General features: G+C 49.0%; 1 protein-coding gene and 1 non-coding gene across 6 annotated transcripts in view; both read right to left on the minus strand.

Moving 5' to 3' along the window:
- The window catches only part of RADIL (Rap associating with DIL domain), a 63,372-nt gene that overhangs the window by 25,491 nt on the left and 20,996 nt on the right, over nucleotides 1–16,885 (minus strand). The gene's annotated exons all lie outside the window — the stretch shown is intronic.
- Nucleotides 2,759–2,865, minus strand: LOC113630812 (U6 spliceosomal RNA). Its single transcript, XR_003437096.1, has one exon. It is a non-coding gene; the product is annotated as a U6 spliceosomal RNA (small nuclear RNA).

Here is a 16,885-nt window from a genome sequence, read left to right on the forward strand (position 1 = left end):
ACCGACCTGCCTTCCAGAAGAAGAAGGGAGCCCGGTCCCCGGCAGCCCACAGGGAGCCGGGGCTGCAGGAGGGAGGCTGCTCAGCCGCAGTGCGAGCCGTTTGCCGGGCGCCCGCTGCTCCCCGCCTGCTGCAGAGCCGGGCCAGCGACCGTCAGGCAGGGCAGCGGGCGGGGGGAGGGGTGGGGGAAGAGGGGCGGGTCAGGGGAAGGAGGAGGCCGAGGGCAGGAGGCAGGGATGGAGGAACAGAGGTGGGGGCAGGCGGGGAGGCAGCCCCCAGCCTCACCAGTCCCACCCCCCGCTCTCACGGCTGGGGCATCACGGCACAAGCGGGGGCCCTGCCTGGAAGAAGACATTTAAAAACCAGTCCAAAACGACGCTCTAGCCCAGGCTTTTCCTCCTCCTAGGACGGGGCTGCAGGAGAGGATGCACCTCAGAACCACCTTGCACAAGTGCTGGGGCTCCCGGGCAGCAGCAGAGCCCATAAGGTCACCCTTTCCTCTTCGATTCCTGGGGGCCCGCAGAGGCCCTGGACGAGGCCCGAGCGACCAGGGCCAGCGTCCCTGGGACTGCAGCAGATGGGCGTGGGCGCACACTCTCGGCCGACTGGACACCACTCCTCCAGCTGGGGTCCCACGTCCCCTCGCAGCTGACCCCCTCCCAGGCTAAAGCAGGGGCTCTCACCCCGCCCGCGCTCAGGGCCGCCTGGGGAGTTTGGAACAGCGTCCAGGGCTCATCCACAGGCCCTCAGGGTTGAAGGGCCAGGGCTGTCGGGAGGGAGGTAGCGGCAGCTCAAGGCCGGGGCCGCTGGGCCGCCAACGCCAGCACGGCCAACGTGTAGAGCAACCCACAAGGTCCAGCCGACAGATCCGTGCACACCCTGCGGGCAGCACAGCCACGAGGACCCTCACACGTGTGGACACCTGAGCAAGGAAGGCCCCTGAACCCCACGCAACCCTCCACGGGGACTATCCTTGCACAGGGCAGAGATGCTGCAGGGAAAGCTGGGCCCAGCCTGTACCCAGTGGCGGGTGGAAAGGCAGATGGGGAGCAATGGGTAGGGTGTGGGACCTCTGTTTACATGCTGAAAAGAGCACACAAAACCCCGCGGCATGCTGCTCACGGTGTGCGTACATGTGCACGTAAAGCTGTTTTCAAAAACGGACAGAAAAGGCACAGAGCAAGTTCAAGAAACGGCCGCCTGACAGGTGGGGGTCTGAGCCCGGGGAGGTACGTTACATACCGTATTGGAGCTGCTAGAACACGTGTGACATCACATACTGCACGTGATAGGACATACTTTATGGATAACTCTGTGTGATGTTTTACTCGTTTTATTTTTTAAAACTCTAAATAAATGTGATTAAAAATGTTTATGTCAACTCTGGAAGGCAAGTACTCAGGTGTAAAGTAAAAATCATAAACACTCTGAGGTCCTCGCATGTGTGTAGGACTCTGCGGCTGCCCCGAGGTGGGCTGGGGGCCTGGCGGCGGGGGCGCCTGATGAGGCCGCTGGAGACCGGTCGTTCGGCCAGGCGTCCTGAGGAGGGTCGTGGCTTCGGGTGCCGCGCCGCGTCTGATCCCACTTCAGCTTCACCACCACAATCCACGCATCCCAACGACGCGCAAACCCAGGGCGTGTCTGCCCGGCTCTGAGCAGAACCTCCTCCCTAAGCCTGGGATGGAGGCTGGGCGGCGACAGGAGGGACGTGTGGGCAGCGTCACCCACAAGCCAGCGGCCTGCGGGGCGCGGCCTGGGGTTCTCAGCCTGGTCCAGGCAGACCCGCAGCCTCGTGGTCCAGGCTCTGCACACTGGATCTGGGGCGTCACGGTGGAGCCCGCGTCCCGAGCAAGGTCGTCCCCATGGCCCCTCCACCGCCACCATGATGGGGATTCGGTAACAGACACACCACGGAGAAGCCCTGGCCCACAGGGGAGCGGCCCTGGCGGGATAACGTGACGAGAGCGGCCAGGCCTTGTACAGCGGTGATCTCACGTGCCAAGTCACTCATCTTAGAGGAAAACGCCCAACCTTGCCACTGGGTGAAGAAGACGCGCTCCATTTCTGGATCACGCCTCCCCGTGAGCTGGGCTGGACGGCCCAGCCCTGGACATTTCTCGCTACGCTAGGGGTGACCGAGTTAGCGAGGTCAGAGGTTTATCTGGTCCTGCAGGTCTGAGGGACACCCGGGAATCTGCATTCTTGTAAAAGCTCCCCAGAAGGTTCTGGAACTCAGCTAGGATAGGAACCGCTGCCAGGGCACTCCCCCCCCCCCCAGTGCCCTGTACACAGAAAGCCCACGGGGGAGAAAGGGAAACCCATGGGGCGCTCGGAAGACATACTCGAGCACCTACCGCTTTTATTTGCGTTTTGGATTTCTAACTCTTTTCTCTAGATTAAAACGTTTGTCAGTTCCCAGGAAGGTGGCAGATACGAGGCTCTGCTCTTCCCTCTTATATAAGGCACACCTCGTCTTACTGCGCTTCACAGACACGGTGGGCTGCAAACTGAGGGTCTGCGGCAACCCCGGCTGAGCAAGTCTATTGGCGCATTTCTTCCAACAGCGTGTGCCCACTTTGTGTCTCTGCGTCACGCTGTGGTAACTCTCGCAATATTTCAGACCTTGTCGTTATTCTTATATTTGTTATGGTGATCTGTGATCAATGATCTTTGATGTTACTCTTGTAATTGTTTTGACATTTTTTTAGTAATAAAGTATTTTATTTATTTATTTATTTATTTTTTAAACGTCTTTATTGGAAAAATATGGAACGCTTCACGAATTTGCGTGTCATCCTTGCACAGGGGCCACGCTAATCTTCTCTGTATCGTTCCAATTCTAGTGTATGTGCTGCTGAGGCGAGCACAGTAACAAAGTATTTTAAAAGTAAGGTTTGTACGTTGTTTTTCTAGACGTAATGCTATCGCACCCTTAACAGACCTCAGGAGAGCGTGAACATCACTTTTCTAGGCACTGGGAAGCCAAAAAGTTCCTGTGACTCTCCTTACCGACGTGCCGCCTTCACTGCAGTGGTCTGGGCCTGAACCCGCCACATCTCAGAGCTGGGCCTGTATCTGTTCCCTGGTGAACAGGCGGAAACACACCCAGCAGAGGAATAAAAGGAGGGGTGTGGGTAACCAGAACCTGGAGAGGCCTCTGTGTCCCCCACACCCAGGACACACATGGGACCACCCAACACTGGGCCCCAGACCCAGAAGCACAATGACCACCTTCCCACGTCTTAGGCGGATAACACAGCCAGGAGAGACTCTGAAACAACCCTTGCTGCCCCTGAACAGGCTCACAGTTAGGCCACAGGCCCTGACTTGGATGTTCAGGGCCGATCCTGCCCGCTCCTGGACTGTGCGTCTCTCCCACGGGAACTGGGGAAGGGGCCCTAACCTGCAGGAGGTGTAACCGTGACACAGACGACGGTGGCGGCCTGCACAACGGACGCGGTTAAAGAAAGGAGCTCGGAGCTTCCCTCTCCCGGCAGCTGCTCCAGCTCCCGCCACCGGAATCAAGGCTGCGAGCGGCTGACTCTGCAGGGCAGGGATCTGCGGTCCCTCATCCCCTCCATCAGACGCTCCTGGGCCAGGCAGCCGTCGGGCAGGGGGGGAGAGGTGGAGGGATGACACCCCAGGCCACACGGTGTTTTACGTGTCGGTGCCGGCACCCCCTCTGCGGGGAGAGAGGAAAGGACCCTGGATACCGGGGCGGGGGGGGGGGGGGGCGGTTGGACATTAATTCTGAAAGCAGCTGGCAGCTGTCATCAGAGCTCCCGTCATGGGCTCCAGCACAGCACTGGAAAGAACAACACAGCTCTCTTCCTGAACGTCAGTAAGTTCAGGACAATAAATTCAAGCTGTAGGTTTTACCCCCGGGCCCTGTTTGCTCTTCTCTCCCAGGATCGGAGGGTTTGAAACAGTGTCTCCAACTCAGAGAAGTCCCTGTTGCTCACAGCCACTACCAGGGCTGCAGGAGAACTCAGGGATGTGGTTTTCGTCGGGGACGGATGAGGCAAATGTTCCTGCATTCAGGAATTTTGCTGAAATTGGGGGAATTGAGACTATTTCGGTGATCCCTAATAACAGCTGGAGAGGCGCTGCTGACACAAACTCTGCAGTAGCCGCTGCAAAACTCGGAGGTCAGACCTGCCTTAAACAAGCCCTTTTAAACTAGAATGCGCTTTTCTGGGTTAGCAAAAGATGCAGAACGCAGCCCTAAGTTAATCAAGCAATCCTTGACGTTAATTTGAAGTTTTTTGCATTTGAAATGTACAACAACGACGACAAACTACCTAAGGACCATTTGGGGACGCAGCATCTATCTGCTACATGGCCAGCTTCATTCTGAGTGTTTTGCATTCAATTCCATTGCATTCTCACAATAAACCCTTCAAAGGGACTGCAGTGACATGGGAATATGTTACCTAGCTTTTCAGGATCGATCCTACCATTGGCAAATAAAATTCTAAAACAAAATGTATATCGTACCCGCCCTCCCCAGTTAGGGACACAACACGGATGCCTGCTGACCACTTCTGGTCAACAGCGTACTGGAGGTCCTGGAGGTCCCAGCCAGTACGATAAGGTAAGAAAAACGAATGGAAAGGTAGGATTGAAAAGAAAGAAATTTATGATGATTTTCAAGACGATGTGATTGTGTATACAGAAAATGCAAAAGAATCTACGGACAAATTATTAGAATTAACAAATGAGTTTAGCAAGGGGACTAGATATGGTGAGTATGCAAATTCAATACTATTTTAAAATACTAGAAACAAAGAGAAAAGAAAGATACCTTTAAAGATTATTAGAATTAACAAATGAGTTTAGCAAGGGGACTAGATATGGTGAGTATGCAAATTCAATACTATTTTAAAATACTAGAAACAAAGAGAAAAGAAAGATACCTTTAAAGATACCTTTAAAGATATCTAAAGATATCTTTAAAAAGAAAGATACCATTTATAATAATGTCAAGAAACATGAAACTAAGGAATAAATCTTCCAAAAGATGTGTAAGACCGTGTCACTGAAAACTACAAAGCACCACTGACGGAAGTCAAGGAAGCTTAAGTGAAAAAGATGGACAGGCCAAGTGTGAGAGAGGAAGTGGGACGGTTAGAGCCCTTGCACACTGCTGGGGGAGGGGGGTGTCAACTGGCACGAGCGGCCTGGAAGGCACCGTGTGCTGGTGTCTCCTACCACTGAACCGTCAAGTCCACTCCTCAGTGTACACACGATAGGAACACACGTGGGACCACGGGACGTGCACAGGAACACGGCCACGGTGGCATCACTCCTAATGGGCCCAAACTGGAAACACCACGTGTCTACCAACAACAGGATGACCAGATCAACTGTGGCCCATTCACATAATGGAATCCCGCACAGCAATAGTAATGAATGGACTCTTCTAAAAGCAAGAATAAGCCAAAAAAAAACAAAAAACAAAAAGCCAGACACAAAGAGGTACCCATAATACGATTCCATTTATAGGAAATTTACTTAGAGCCAAAACTGAACTATGGTTTTAGAAGTCAGAGAGGCTGGCTCAAAGGCCAAGGGCCAGAAGGGGGTGTGCGGGGGGCTGCGGGTGTCCTGATAATGTGCTAGTTCTTGCCACACAGGTGCACTCGTCTTCTGAAAACTCGTTGAGCTGTACCCTCACAATGTGGGCACGCTTCTGTCTGTACGCTATTTTTCAATGAAAATTTTCCTTTTAAAGAAGAGGACATCAGATGTTAAGATTACCATACACAAATTATAAGATCATGCTTACACTGTTTAGAGAGATAAAACATGCCTTGAAATATATGTAGAGAACAGGAAATCATAAACAATAACATCAGCTTTGAAAAATAACCAATTAGAACTTCTAGAAACGAAACAATACAGTAACGGAAACTACGCAGCATATCAGACACAACGGAAAAGAGAATCAGTGAACTAAAAGGCAAGTCTAAAATGTCTAGGATGTGGTATAAAGTGACCAAAAAAGGAAGAGCAAAGGAGACACGAAAGACATTAGGAGACAGGGAAGAGAGAGCGAGAGGCCTCACACACGTCGAAAGACAGCTCTGGGGGAATTCCCTGGCAGGCCAGTGGTCAGGACTCAGGGCTTTTACTGCTGAGGGCCCGGGTTCAAGCCCTGGTTGGGGACTTAAGATCCCACAAGCCATGCAGCGCGGCCAGGAAAAAAAAAAAAAAGACGGCTCTGGGAGGAAAGAGGGCAAAGGCAATATCTGAAAAGAAAATACGTGAGCATTTTTCAGAACTGACTGAAGAAACCAATTGGCAGCCTCATGAAGTCCAATAAAAGAAAGAAGAGAGACATCACAAGAAAACTACTGACCAATATCCCGTATGTATAGAGATGTAAAAGTCTCCAAGATAGTAGCAAACCATGTTCAAGTGGGATTTATCCCAGGAATGCAAGAGTGATCTCACATACAACAGTCAATCACTGTACTATACTGTATTGATACAATAAAAGACCAACATGACATGGCCAGGTACTAAATGCTACTGGATTATACACTTTAAAATTGTTAATTTTATGTGAATTTTATTTCCATTTTAAAAGTCAGGCTTTAGGGCTTCCCTGGTGGTGCAGTGGTTGGGAGTCCACCTGCCGATGCAGGGGACGCGGGTTCGTGCCCCGGTCCGGGAGGATCCCACGTGCCGCGGAGCGGCTGGGCCCGTGAGCCATGGCCGCTGAGCCTGCGCGTCCGGAGCCTGTGCTCCGCAACGGGAGAGGCCACAGCAGTGAGAGGCCCGTGTACCGCAAAAAAAAAAAAAAAAAGTCAGGCTTTAAAGACCCTAATGTGAAAGGCAAAACTATCAAGCTTTCATAAGAGAACGCAGGGACTATCTCTACAGCCTCAGAGGCAGGGACGGATCTCTTATACGAGACAAAACCAAAACAGAATCAAAAGCATTGACCATAAAGAAGAGAATCGACAACGTCAACCATACGAACAATTTTATTCATCAAAAGACACGATAAGTAGAGTTTAGAAAATCAACTCACAGACTGGGAGGAAATCATTATCATTATAACACGTATTACTGATAAAAGACTAGAATCTAGGGACTTCCCTGGTGGTCCAGTGGGTAAGACTCCTCGCTCCCAATGCAAGGGGCCCAGGTTCGATCCCTGGTAGGGGAACAAGATCCCACACGCCGCATGCGTGCCGCAACTAAGAGTTTGCATGCCACAACTAAGAAGTCCGAATGCCGCGACTAAGAAGCCCGAATGCCGCAACTAAGACCGGCACAGCCTAAATAAATAAATATTTTAAAAAATATATTTTCAGAAAAGACTAGAATCTAGAATAAAGAATGCCCACAAATCATTAAGAAAAAGACCAAACAATAGAAAACGCAACAGAGCAGACCAGGCACTTGACGCTTCCAGTGGAATGGTAAACTAGGAAACTCTTTGACCCCATCAGGTACAGCAGAAATATGCACCCTCAGTGTCCAGCAATATCCCTACCAGGTGTGCACCCCTGAGGGACTTGTACGCTTAGGGACCAGGGTGCTCTGAGCTGCACGATTCCCAGACCCATTTGCAGAGCTGCTCAGCATCACTGCACCCACGTGGCAGGACACAGCTGCAAGCAGCACGGGCGGGAGCCCCACAAGCACGACACGAAGGAGACGTAAATCCACCCGCATGACTCAAAACAGGCAAAGGGAAACTCGTAGGCAAAAATGCACAGGTGATAACACTAAAAGGAAACTGAGAAAACAGTCATTACAAAGTCAGGATGGTGGCTCCTTCCGAGGGGGAGGGGGAGGGGGAGAGAGAGGGTGGCGCTCAGGGTGACCCCGCAGGGACAGCGAGGCTCTGGTCGGCGGCTTGCTCGGTAATGACCTACCGACCCAAGCAGGCGGGTCTTCTGCCCTTTCCTGCACACGGTCCCTTCTACAGTTACATACCCGTCCACAGCCTCACGACCCGCCGCCACACCTGTCCAGGGGGAGGGCGCCCTGAGGACACGCCGGGTGGGGACCGGAGCCCCCTGCCCATCCCGCCGAGGGCTCTGCCGCCTGGAAGTGGCCACAGGCTGTTGTGGCCCCTGAGTTCTGACCAGCAATAAGGACACTGCCTACACCAGCCGCTCCGAAAGTTGGATGCTGCCAGGAGGAGGCGCCCCGAGTGGCCGCTGCCCGCTGCCAGCTCTGCAGCTCCATTTCCACCCGGCCCTGTCCCCCCAGCACAAATCCTTGTCCGCCACCCACGGAGCTGCCCGACATCCGCCTTCCCGCCAGTGGCCCAGGGGTTCAAGTCCCGGGCAAAATGCAGATGTCCTAGGCTTCCCAAGCCTCCTCTCCACGGGCCTGGAAGAGAGCCACGAACACCTCCAAGGGGACCGCGTCCCCTCCGCACCCTCCGTACTCCGCCCGTGACATCTTATTTCTTAAGCTGGGTCACGGGTGCGCAAACAGTTCATTACACTACGCTGTATCTATTTCTTGTGTGCCTGAAGTATTTCAAAATAAAGATTAGGAAAGCAATGAGAAGCAGGTACAGATGACAAACAGATGTTCGTGAACATTCCAAAATCTGCTCCACCTCACAAATACTAAAGGAAACGCAAGCTAAATAATGAGGTACGCTCTCCCTTCAAATCAGCAAAGATTCTTTGGTGATGGAATCACACGACGGCGAGGATAAGGAGAGACGGCACACTCAGAAACTGCCCATGGGAATGTGAACTGGCATTGGGCCACCCCAATTTAAAAACAGCCAGCGGGGGGCTTCTCTGGTGGCACAGTGGTTGAGAGTCCGCCTGCCGATGCAGGGGACGCGGGTTCGTGCCCCGGTCCGGGAAGATCCCACATGCCGCGGAGCGGCTGGGCCCGTAAGCCATGGCCGCTGAGCCTGCGCATCCGGAGCCTGTGCTCCGCAACGGGAGAGGCCACAGCGGTGAGGGCCCACGTACCCAACCAACAAAAAAAAATATATATATATATAAAAAAATATATATATAAAACTATGTACATAGGTTGATTTAAATTATGTAAGAAAAGTAATGCAACAGTAAGAAAAGAATGAAAGGCACCAAAATGTTGAAAGCAATTCTCTCTAGGCGGTGACTTTACAGGTGATTTTTACTCTCTACCTAATACTTACCCTTATTTTCCAAATTTCCAATAATGAATATGTCTTATTTTCTTAGGTGGGGGGAAGTCACATTTTCAAGTACCGAGGAGCATTATTTCCGTGGTAAAACTTGGACCTTCCCCTGCCAATTAGGGCCCTAATCAGGGAAGAGCAGCCGTCTCTAGAAGGAACTAATAAGCTAATTAAGATAATGGGTAACTGAGGAGATCAAACGCTCAGACCATTTGTTAGCCAGTCACAGATGGAAACAGAGCCTTCCAGAACCATGCCAACGAGAGAGCAGTGTGGCAGAAGCAGGAACTTTCTTTAGCTGAAACCAAAGGCCCTGTGTGACTCCCCAGAGAAGCCTCGAGCCCTCCCTGGGAGAGGATCCTGGCAAACCGAGCGACACCAGCCCACCCGGCGCCCCTGCTCACAGACCCACACGGGAGGGGCCGCCGACGCCCCTTCCCGGGTCCACCTGGAGGACCAGCTTTGTCGCGAAGGTCAGCACCCCCTGTCTCTCGCCCAGAGTGAGGAGCCTCCCTGCCCAGGAGGCTGCATCCCGAGGATGCCCGACGCCCCACTGCCCTGCAGCGAAATCCCTACGCTCGTGCAGGCTGGAAGAGACAGCCATGGAAACCGCTTTGAAAATTGGGCAAGAAGACAAGAGAAACTAGGAGAGAAAAGACCCGGAAAACACGTCAGTCCAGGAGACGCAGAACCTGGATAACAGACGAACCAGAAGGAACGATCCAAGGAGGGATGTGATTTTTCAGAACTGAAGAACATGCGTTTTTAGCTTAAAAGTCTGACACACAGTAGAGGTTAAAAACGCATAAGGGGGGACTTCCCTGGTGGCACAGTGGTTAAGAATCCGCCTGCCAATGCAGGAGACATAGGTTCGAGCCCTGGTCCGGGAAGATCCCACATGCCGCGGAGCAACTAAGCCCGCGCGCCACAACTACTGAGCCCGCATGCCACAACTACTGAAGCCTGCATGCCTAGAGCCCACGCTCCGCAACGAGAAGCCAAACCGCAATGAGAAGCCCCGCGCACTGCAACAAAGACCGAACACGGCCAAAAATTTAAAAACGCATAAGGGGTGAAAATACGCAAACAGCAAATTTTAATAACCTTAATACGTTAAGAGAATATGGTCATTATAAACAAATACAGTAACAGACACAACCATCACTTTTTACATAAAAAAACAAAAGTCTAGCAGAAAGGGTGCAAACACACCCCAACCAGGACACACACTGTGAGTCTGCAGAATGAGGCAGCGTGAAGAAATTACCCGCGTCTCCAGAGGGAGGAGAGAGAGATTAAGTCCAAAGGAGTGAGAGTCCCAACACGCCCCAGCCTCTCCCGGAGGCACTGGGAGCTGAAAGGAATGGACTGAGACCTCCAAAATTCTAGGAGAGAAAAGTATTTTCATCTAAAGCTCTACGCCCAGCTAAGCTATTAATCGAGCATTAAGGTGGAGCAAAGGTTTTTCAAGCAACTTCACCTCTCATGGACACTTTCCCAGGAGGCCACGGGAGGAGCTGGTCCACGTAAACCAGGTGTAAAGCGAGAACCAGGGGAAAGGGAGCAGAGACGGGGGTCTCCTCTGCAGAGACACCAGGGTGAGGACGGCTGAGAGCGGGCTCGAGAGCAACCAGCCTGACCTGAGCAGGCGGAAGGCGCCCAAACTGGATAAAACCAGCCACACACCTGAGCATCTTGAAAAGAGATACTGGCAGAGGATGGAGGAATGCTGAATTCGTGAAAAGTACCAAGAAAAAGGGCAAATAATACCAATAATTAATTCCAAAGAGACTGGAAGCTGGACTAGAAGGAAAGGTAATCTTTGTGTACACCAGGCCTCAGTTGTAAAAAGCTGTCTCTGGTCCTAAAAATGTAAACACTGATTACTAATCTAAACAAATTTACAACTGTCCTGAGAGGACAGGGCGAGGGAAGCTGATGTTTTCAAAGAGGGATGGTGAACAGAGCTGAATTCTCATCTTCATGGAAGGAGTCACTAGATCAGGCTCAAAATGTAAAAACAAAGCAGTAGTGGGATAAATGTGTTACTTTAAGCTGTGGAATTAAATGCCAAATAAGGAACAGTTCACAACTGAAACTGGCTCCCTCTGGGCAGGGCAAATTGGGAAGAGGGAAGGCTAGTGCAGGGACCTGCTGCGTCAGCATTTTTTCTTTGTTTTGTTATTTCTAATCAGCAATGAGAAAGTATCGCTTGTAACTGTGCACGTATATATAACTGGTGAAAGTAAGTTTTTAAACGTACATACTTTTCAACCTCCTAAACGAATGAATGAATGAATGCACGCGCTTACGGTATGTATTTCATCAATTCCTAGACACACTTTTTTGCACATTTTAACATCTCTGAACGCATCCTGCGTTCTTGTGGAGTGTCCCAGGCAGCAGCTGTCATGTGAGAACTTGGCTATTGTTCCTGGGGGGCGAGATTCTTCAATATTTCAGCCCTTTAAGGGCCATTTGAAGAATGAATGAGCTCTGGTTGTCATGTGCAAACTTGCAGAATTTGGGGCCAACAGCTTGAGAGAAAATCCCAGGGATAACAGTGGAGCACTTTCAAGAAATGCGGCATCAGCAATATTCTTGAGGGCGCAAAGAAGGGCACCGTGTGGAAATGTGCACAGTGACAGCTCGAGTCGAAAAGAAGACTTTGAATTTATTTCACTCCTAGTTATCTTTTTGTGTGTGCATGTGCACAGAACCACTACAGCTTAAAGTCCGTGTTTAAATAAATCTTCAGGTTTATTAGAGCTCTTTAGGTAAGTACAAAACTAGGAACCCCAAGTAATAATAGTAAGACATTGTGTCCTCATTTAACTTGTACGATTTTTTATGTTAGTGGTAAGTAGGTATGGTGATCTTACAATCAATAACATCTTTTATGTGGTGAAATACGGTATATACAGGAATATGTATTGCAAAATTGTTCTTAACGACCCCCAAATATACACAGTGCTCTGACCACACCATGGAATATTCCATAAGCCCTAGAATGAATGAATCAGAATGATAACAGATGATGTGCGGAGATTTTCAAAAGGAGTTTGTTAAGAAAAGATACAGAAAACTAAGTATGTGATCCCACTTTAAAATAATAATAACTGGGACTTCCCTGGTCACGCTGTGGTTAAGAATCCACCTGCCGATGCAGGGGACGCGGGTTCGATCCCTGGTCCGGGAAGATCCCACGTGTCACGAGGCAACTAAGCCCGTGGGCCACAACTACTGAGCCTGCGCTCTAGAGCCTCCCCACTGCAACTGCTGAGCCCATACACCACAACTACTGAAGCCCCCGCGCCTAGAGCCCGTGCCCCACAGCAAGAGAAGCCACCGCAATGAGAAGCATGTGCACCACAACAAAGAGTAGCCCCCGCTCACCGCAACTAGAGAAAGCCCGCGCGCAGCAACGAAGACCCAACACAGCCAAAGATAAAATGAAATTCAAAAAAAAATAATTTAAAAAAAACTGACTAAAAGTTTGCATGTGTACATGTTTACACAGATCTGTACAGGAGCATCTGAGCACAGAAAAACTATGGAAGGTCACGGTGGGAGCAGAATTCTAAGGTGACCCCATGATCTCTGCCCCTACGGTTACTCCCATGATTAAGTACATGGGCAAGAGAGATTCTGCCGGTATAATTAAGGTAACTGAGCAGTTGATCTTAAGATACAGAGATTACCCAGTGGGCCCAACCTAATCATGTGAGTGACTTCAAAGCAGAGAGTGTTCTCCAGCTGGTCACAGAAGAAAAGGGTCTGAACAAGGGGCTCCCCCTGCTCTGATGGGAGGGGCTACAGGAAAAGGAGCTGAGAGTGGGCTCTGGTCCACAGCTGGCAAGAAAAAGAAAGGAAACAAAACATGGAGATTTCGGTCCCACAGCCCCAAAGAACTGAATTCTGCCTTGTCAGCCAAACTTTGTGGGAAAGTTGTCTACACACAGGCTTCCTCTCTTTTCTCCTATTCACCCTTCTGTATAAGTAGGAAACATTTCAGGCATCCAGAAGGGTACGAAGAACAAAATAATGCACCCGCTGCAGCCTGAAGAAATAAAGAACATTCTAGATATGGCTGAGCCTTCTCTCTCCTATCCAGAAATAACAGCTACGCCGATTTGGGGTCATAACTCCCATGTGCAGATTTATTTTTTTTTTTCCATGTATTAAGTATGGCCAAGATATTATATACATACATAGTAAATATCTCTGAAAAATATATTTAATTTGCCATTTTTTAAAAAACTGATGAAATGGTATCATACAATATGAACACACCCACCTGCTATGTGTGTCTCCAGCTCATTCGTTTTCAGTGCTGTATGGTATTCCATTGCAATATATTAAAAGGGACCCATTTTTCCTGTTGGTCAATGAGCAAGTCAGTCTCCAAGATGGCCCCTAGTGACCTCCTGCTTTTCGAGCCCTTTTGTAGTCTCCTGCCACCGTGAATAGGGCCCGTTTAATCACAAAGACATGGCGGAAGTGGCAGTGTGACTTCCATGGTCAGGTCATGTAAGACACTGCGGCTTGTGCCTGGCTCTCTCAGATCACGTGCTGGGGTTAAGTCGGCCGCCATGCTGTGAGGACACTCGGTCAGCCCTATGGAGAGCTGAGGCCTCCTGCCAACAACCAGCATCGACATGCCAGCCGACATCTCACATGTTAAATCATCTCGGCATTCCAGAGATTCATCAAACTTGGTCATGATGGTTTTCATATACATTTCTGGTTTGGTTTTAGTTTTCAAAATCAATATTCATAAGTGAATTTGGCTCATAACTTTTCTTTATCATGTTCCCTTTCTCTGGTTTTGATATGAAGGTGAGATTTGTTGTAAAAAAATGTTTCTTCTTTTTCCGTTTTCTGGAATAGTCTGATGTAAAATATTGGAATAATCTTGTCACTGAATATCAGTAAGAATTGGCCTGTACAACCTTCTAGGTTTTGTTTTTGTGAATTTACTTTGGTTTTGGTGGGGACATTTTCAAACTACTCATGCCATTTCTTTTCAAGGTTATAAATCCATTCAGGTTTTCTATCCTTCAGTGAGTTTGGGTAGGTTACCTTTTTCTACGAGATTGTCCATTTCGTCTAAGTTTTCAAATTTACTGCCATAAAGCTATCTATAAGATCCTTTAGATGAAATTGAAAAAAAAAAAAAAACCTACCATATTTGTAGCTATATCCCCTTTTAAATTCCTAAGATCGCTTGTGTACCATCTTTAGTTTTCCTCGACAATCTTCCCGGTTTTGACTATTTTATTAGTCTTTTCAAAGAACCTACTCTTCACTTTGTTGATCCTCTGCACTGCACGTTTATTTTGTCTTTATTTTCTGCTCTGTATTATTTCCTTTCTTCTCTCACTGAATGTATATCCTTTTTAACCTAGTTCTGTAGGCACACAGCTCATCAACTGCCAGCCTTTACTCTTTTCTAGGGTAAGCATTTAAAGCCATAACCCTCCCCTTCTAAATACCACATTGGCTGCATCCCACAAGTTGCATTTTCATTACTGTTCAGTTCTAATTCACATTAAAGTGTCTTTTTTGATCCTGACTTATTTGGGAGCATTCGAATGTGTAAACGTATGAGTTCTGTGTAATTTGCTCAACCACTGCCTTCCAACACCCATCCTCTCCTTCTCCCATCGCATAATGGTGGGGAATGGTGGTCGTGTAACCAGCTGATACAAACTACAACTTCCGGTCTCCCTCACAGGTAGGCAGGGCCTTGTGACTAAGTTCCAGTCAGTGAAAGACGAGGGAATGTCATCTTCTAGGGACTTCCAGGAAAGCTCCATAGGAGGAGGACACAGTCTGCAGGGACACCTTTGGCCTTGCCCCCTTCCTTCTTTCTTCCTGCCTTAAATGAAGATATGATGGCTATGATGGCAGCGGTCCCGCCACCATCCTGCACCTTGAGGTGACCTTGAGGATGGAAGGCATGGACTACAATGGTGGGGCTGAAAGTGCAGAAGCCTGGGTCCCTGGGGACCAGGAAAGCTCCCCCACCAGCCCTGAACTTACTCCCTCTGTAATGCGAGAGAAAAGCACCCTGTATGGAGTTCAGTAATTGTTATCTGGCCAAATGCAATTCCTAACCCATAAAGAGGTCTTTAAGATATCACTTTGATGTTGGTTTCTTGATTACAAGATACTTCACACACACACACACACACACACACACACACACACACACACACACACGAAAGCATTTACAACTGAGACTAACAATAAAATGAACACCATTTCCTCCACCACCCAACCTGCAAAAAGTAGAACATTTCCAGTCTGCTTTCTTGCAGCTGCACCTCCCCTGCTTCTCCCCACCTCTCGCCCTTCCTATTCTGAATTTTATTTCACATTCCCTTGTTTTTCCTTTATAGTTATACGTCACATTTTGGTCACCCTAAATTATACTGCCCTATTTTGCTTTTCTGTAAACCTTACGTAGATTGTACCACACTGTGTGTTTTTCTGTGACTGTCTCTCTCCCCTCAACACTATGAGACACACCTACCCCGATGCATGAAGCTTTGGTCCATCTAATCTCACAGCTTTACGCTGTCTGCTGCGTGAATACACTCTCTCCACTCCCCGTTTAGGGGTATGTGGGTCATCTCGAGCTTCAGGCTATTACAAAATGCTGCCGCAAACACTCCCTACTCGTCTCCTGGTGACCCGTGGGACGGTCTTTCTAGGAAAGTGCTTCCTGACTTTTCTGATACCATGGCATGTGAGGGAAACGATGACATCCCCATGGCACGCTGGAGGTAAACTAGAGGGTTGTAGGGTTCTGGACACGGCTGCAGCGGTGGCCCACAAACTCTGGCCACCTCAAGGGATAAAGAGACTGGTAAGGTTAAACTCACCAGTGCCCCACAGTGTGGGAGTGGAGCCCCCAGGGCAGAAGGAATGGAGCACAGGGTGCGGGCACGTCGGCCACACTAGACAACAGCCACCTTCTCCTGAAGGGACCAGACAGCGTGTAATCCCCCTGCCTCCTCGCCAAACCTGAATATTGTTAGGCTTCATTTTTGTAAAAGAAAAATAGCTCTGTGGTCTTAAATCCTATTTTCCTCACTAACAAGATCGAGCACCTTTCCATGTCTATTGTCCATTCTTAGTTCCTCTTCTGTGAAATACCTACGCATCTCTTTTGCCAGTTTATTGGGTTGTTTCATCTTTTCAAATAGACTTTTTTCTTCATCCTTAATATGGCCTGGATAGTAATCATTTGTTTTACGTATTATGAAATCTCCCGGCTTACAGCCTGTTTTTCAATTTTCACTGTTCATTACTCAATACGATTAAGAGATTCTGTTCATCAGTCTCCACGGTGTGAGCTTTCTCGTGTCTTCTTTAGGAAATTCTTCTCTATGCTGTGTGTCATTGTTCCTAACTTACTGTTCTGCAGTCAGAGAACACGTTCTATGAAACAGGTAACTTGAACTATGTTGAGTCTTACTTTCTGGATCTAGCATGAGGTTATTATTTTTTTTTTTACATGTCCAAGTGCTTGAGAATAACATGCATTTTCTAATTGTTGAGTGGAAGTTTCTATAACAAATGCCCAATAGATCAGGGACGACAAATGCCAGCCGGGGGGAATGGGTGACAAATCCAGCCCTGGCCATCTGTTCACATATTGTCCAGGGCTGCTTTCACTCTACAAAGGCAGAGTTTGTATAGCCTCACAAAGCTGAAAATATTTC

This window comes from Aethalodelphis obliquidens, unplaced genomic scaffold, assembly GCF_003676395.1.
Source record: "Aethalodelphis obliquidens isolate GAN/ISIS:26980383/991018 unplaced genomic scaffold, ASM367639v1 scaffold30, whole genome shotgun sequence".
NCBI classification, from domain to species: domain Eukaryota; kingdom Metazoa; phylum Chordata; class Mammalia; order Artiodactyla; family Delphinidae; genus Aethalodelphis; species Aethalodelphis obliquidens.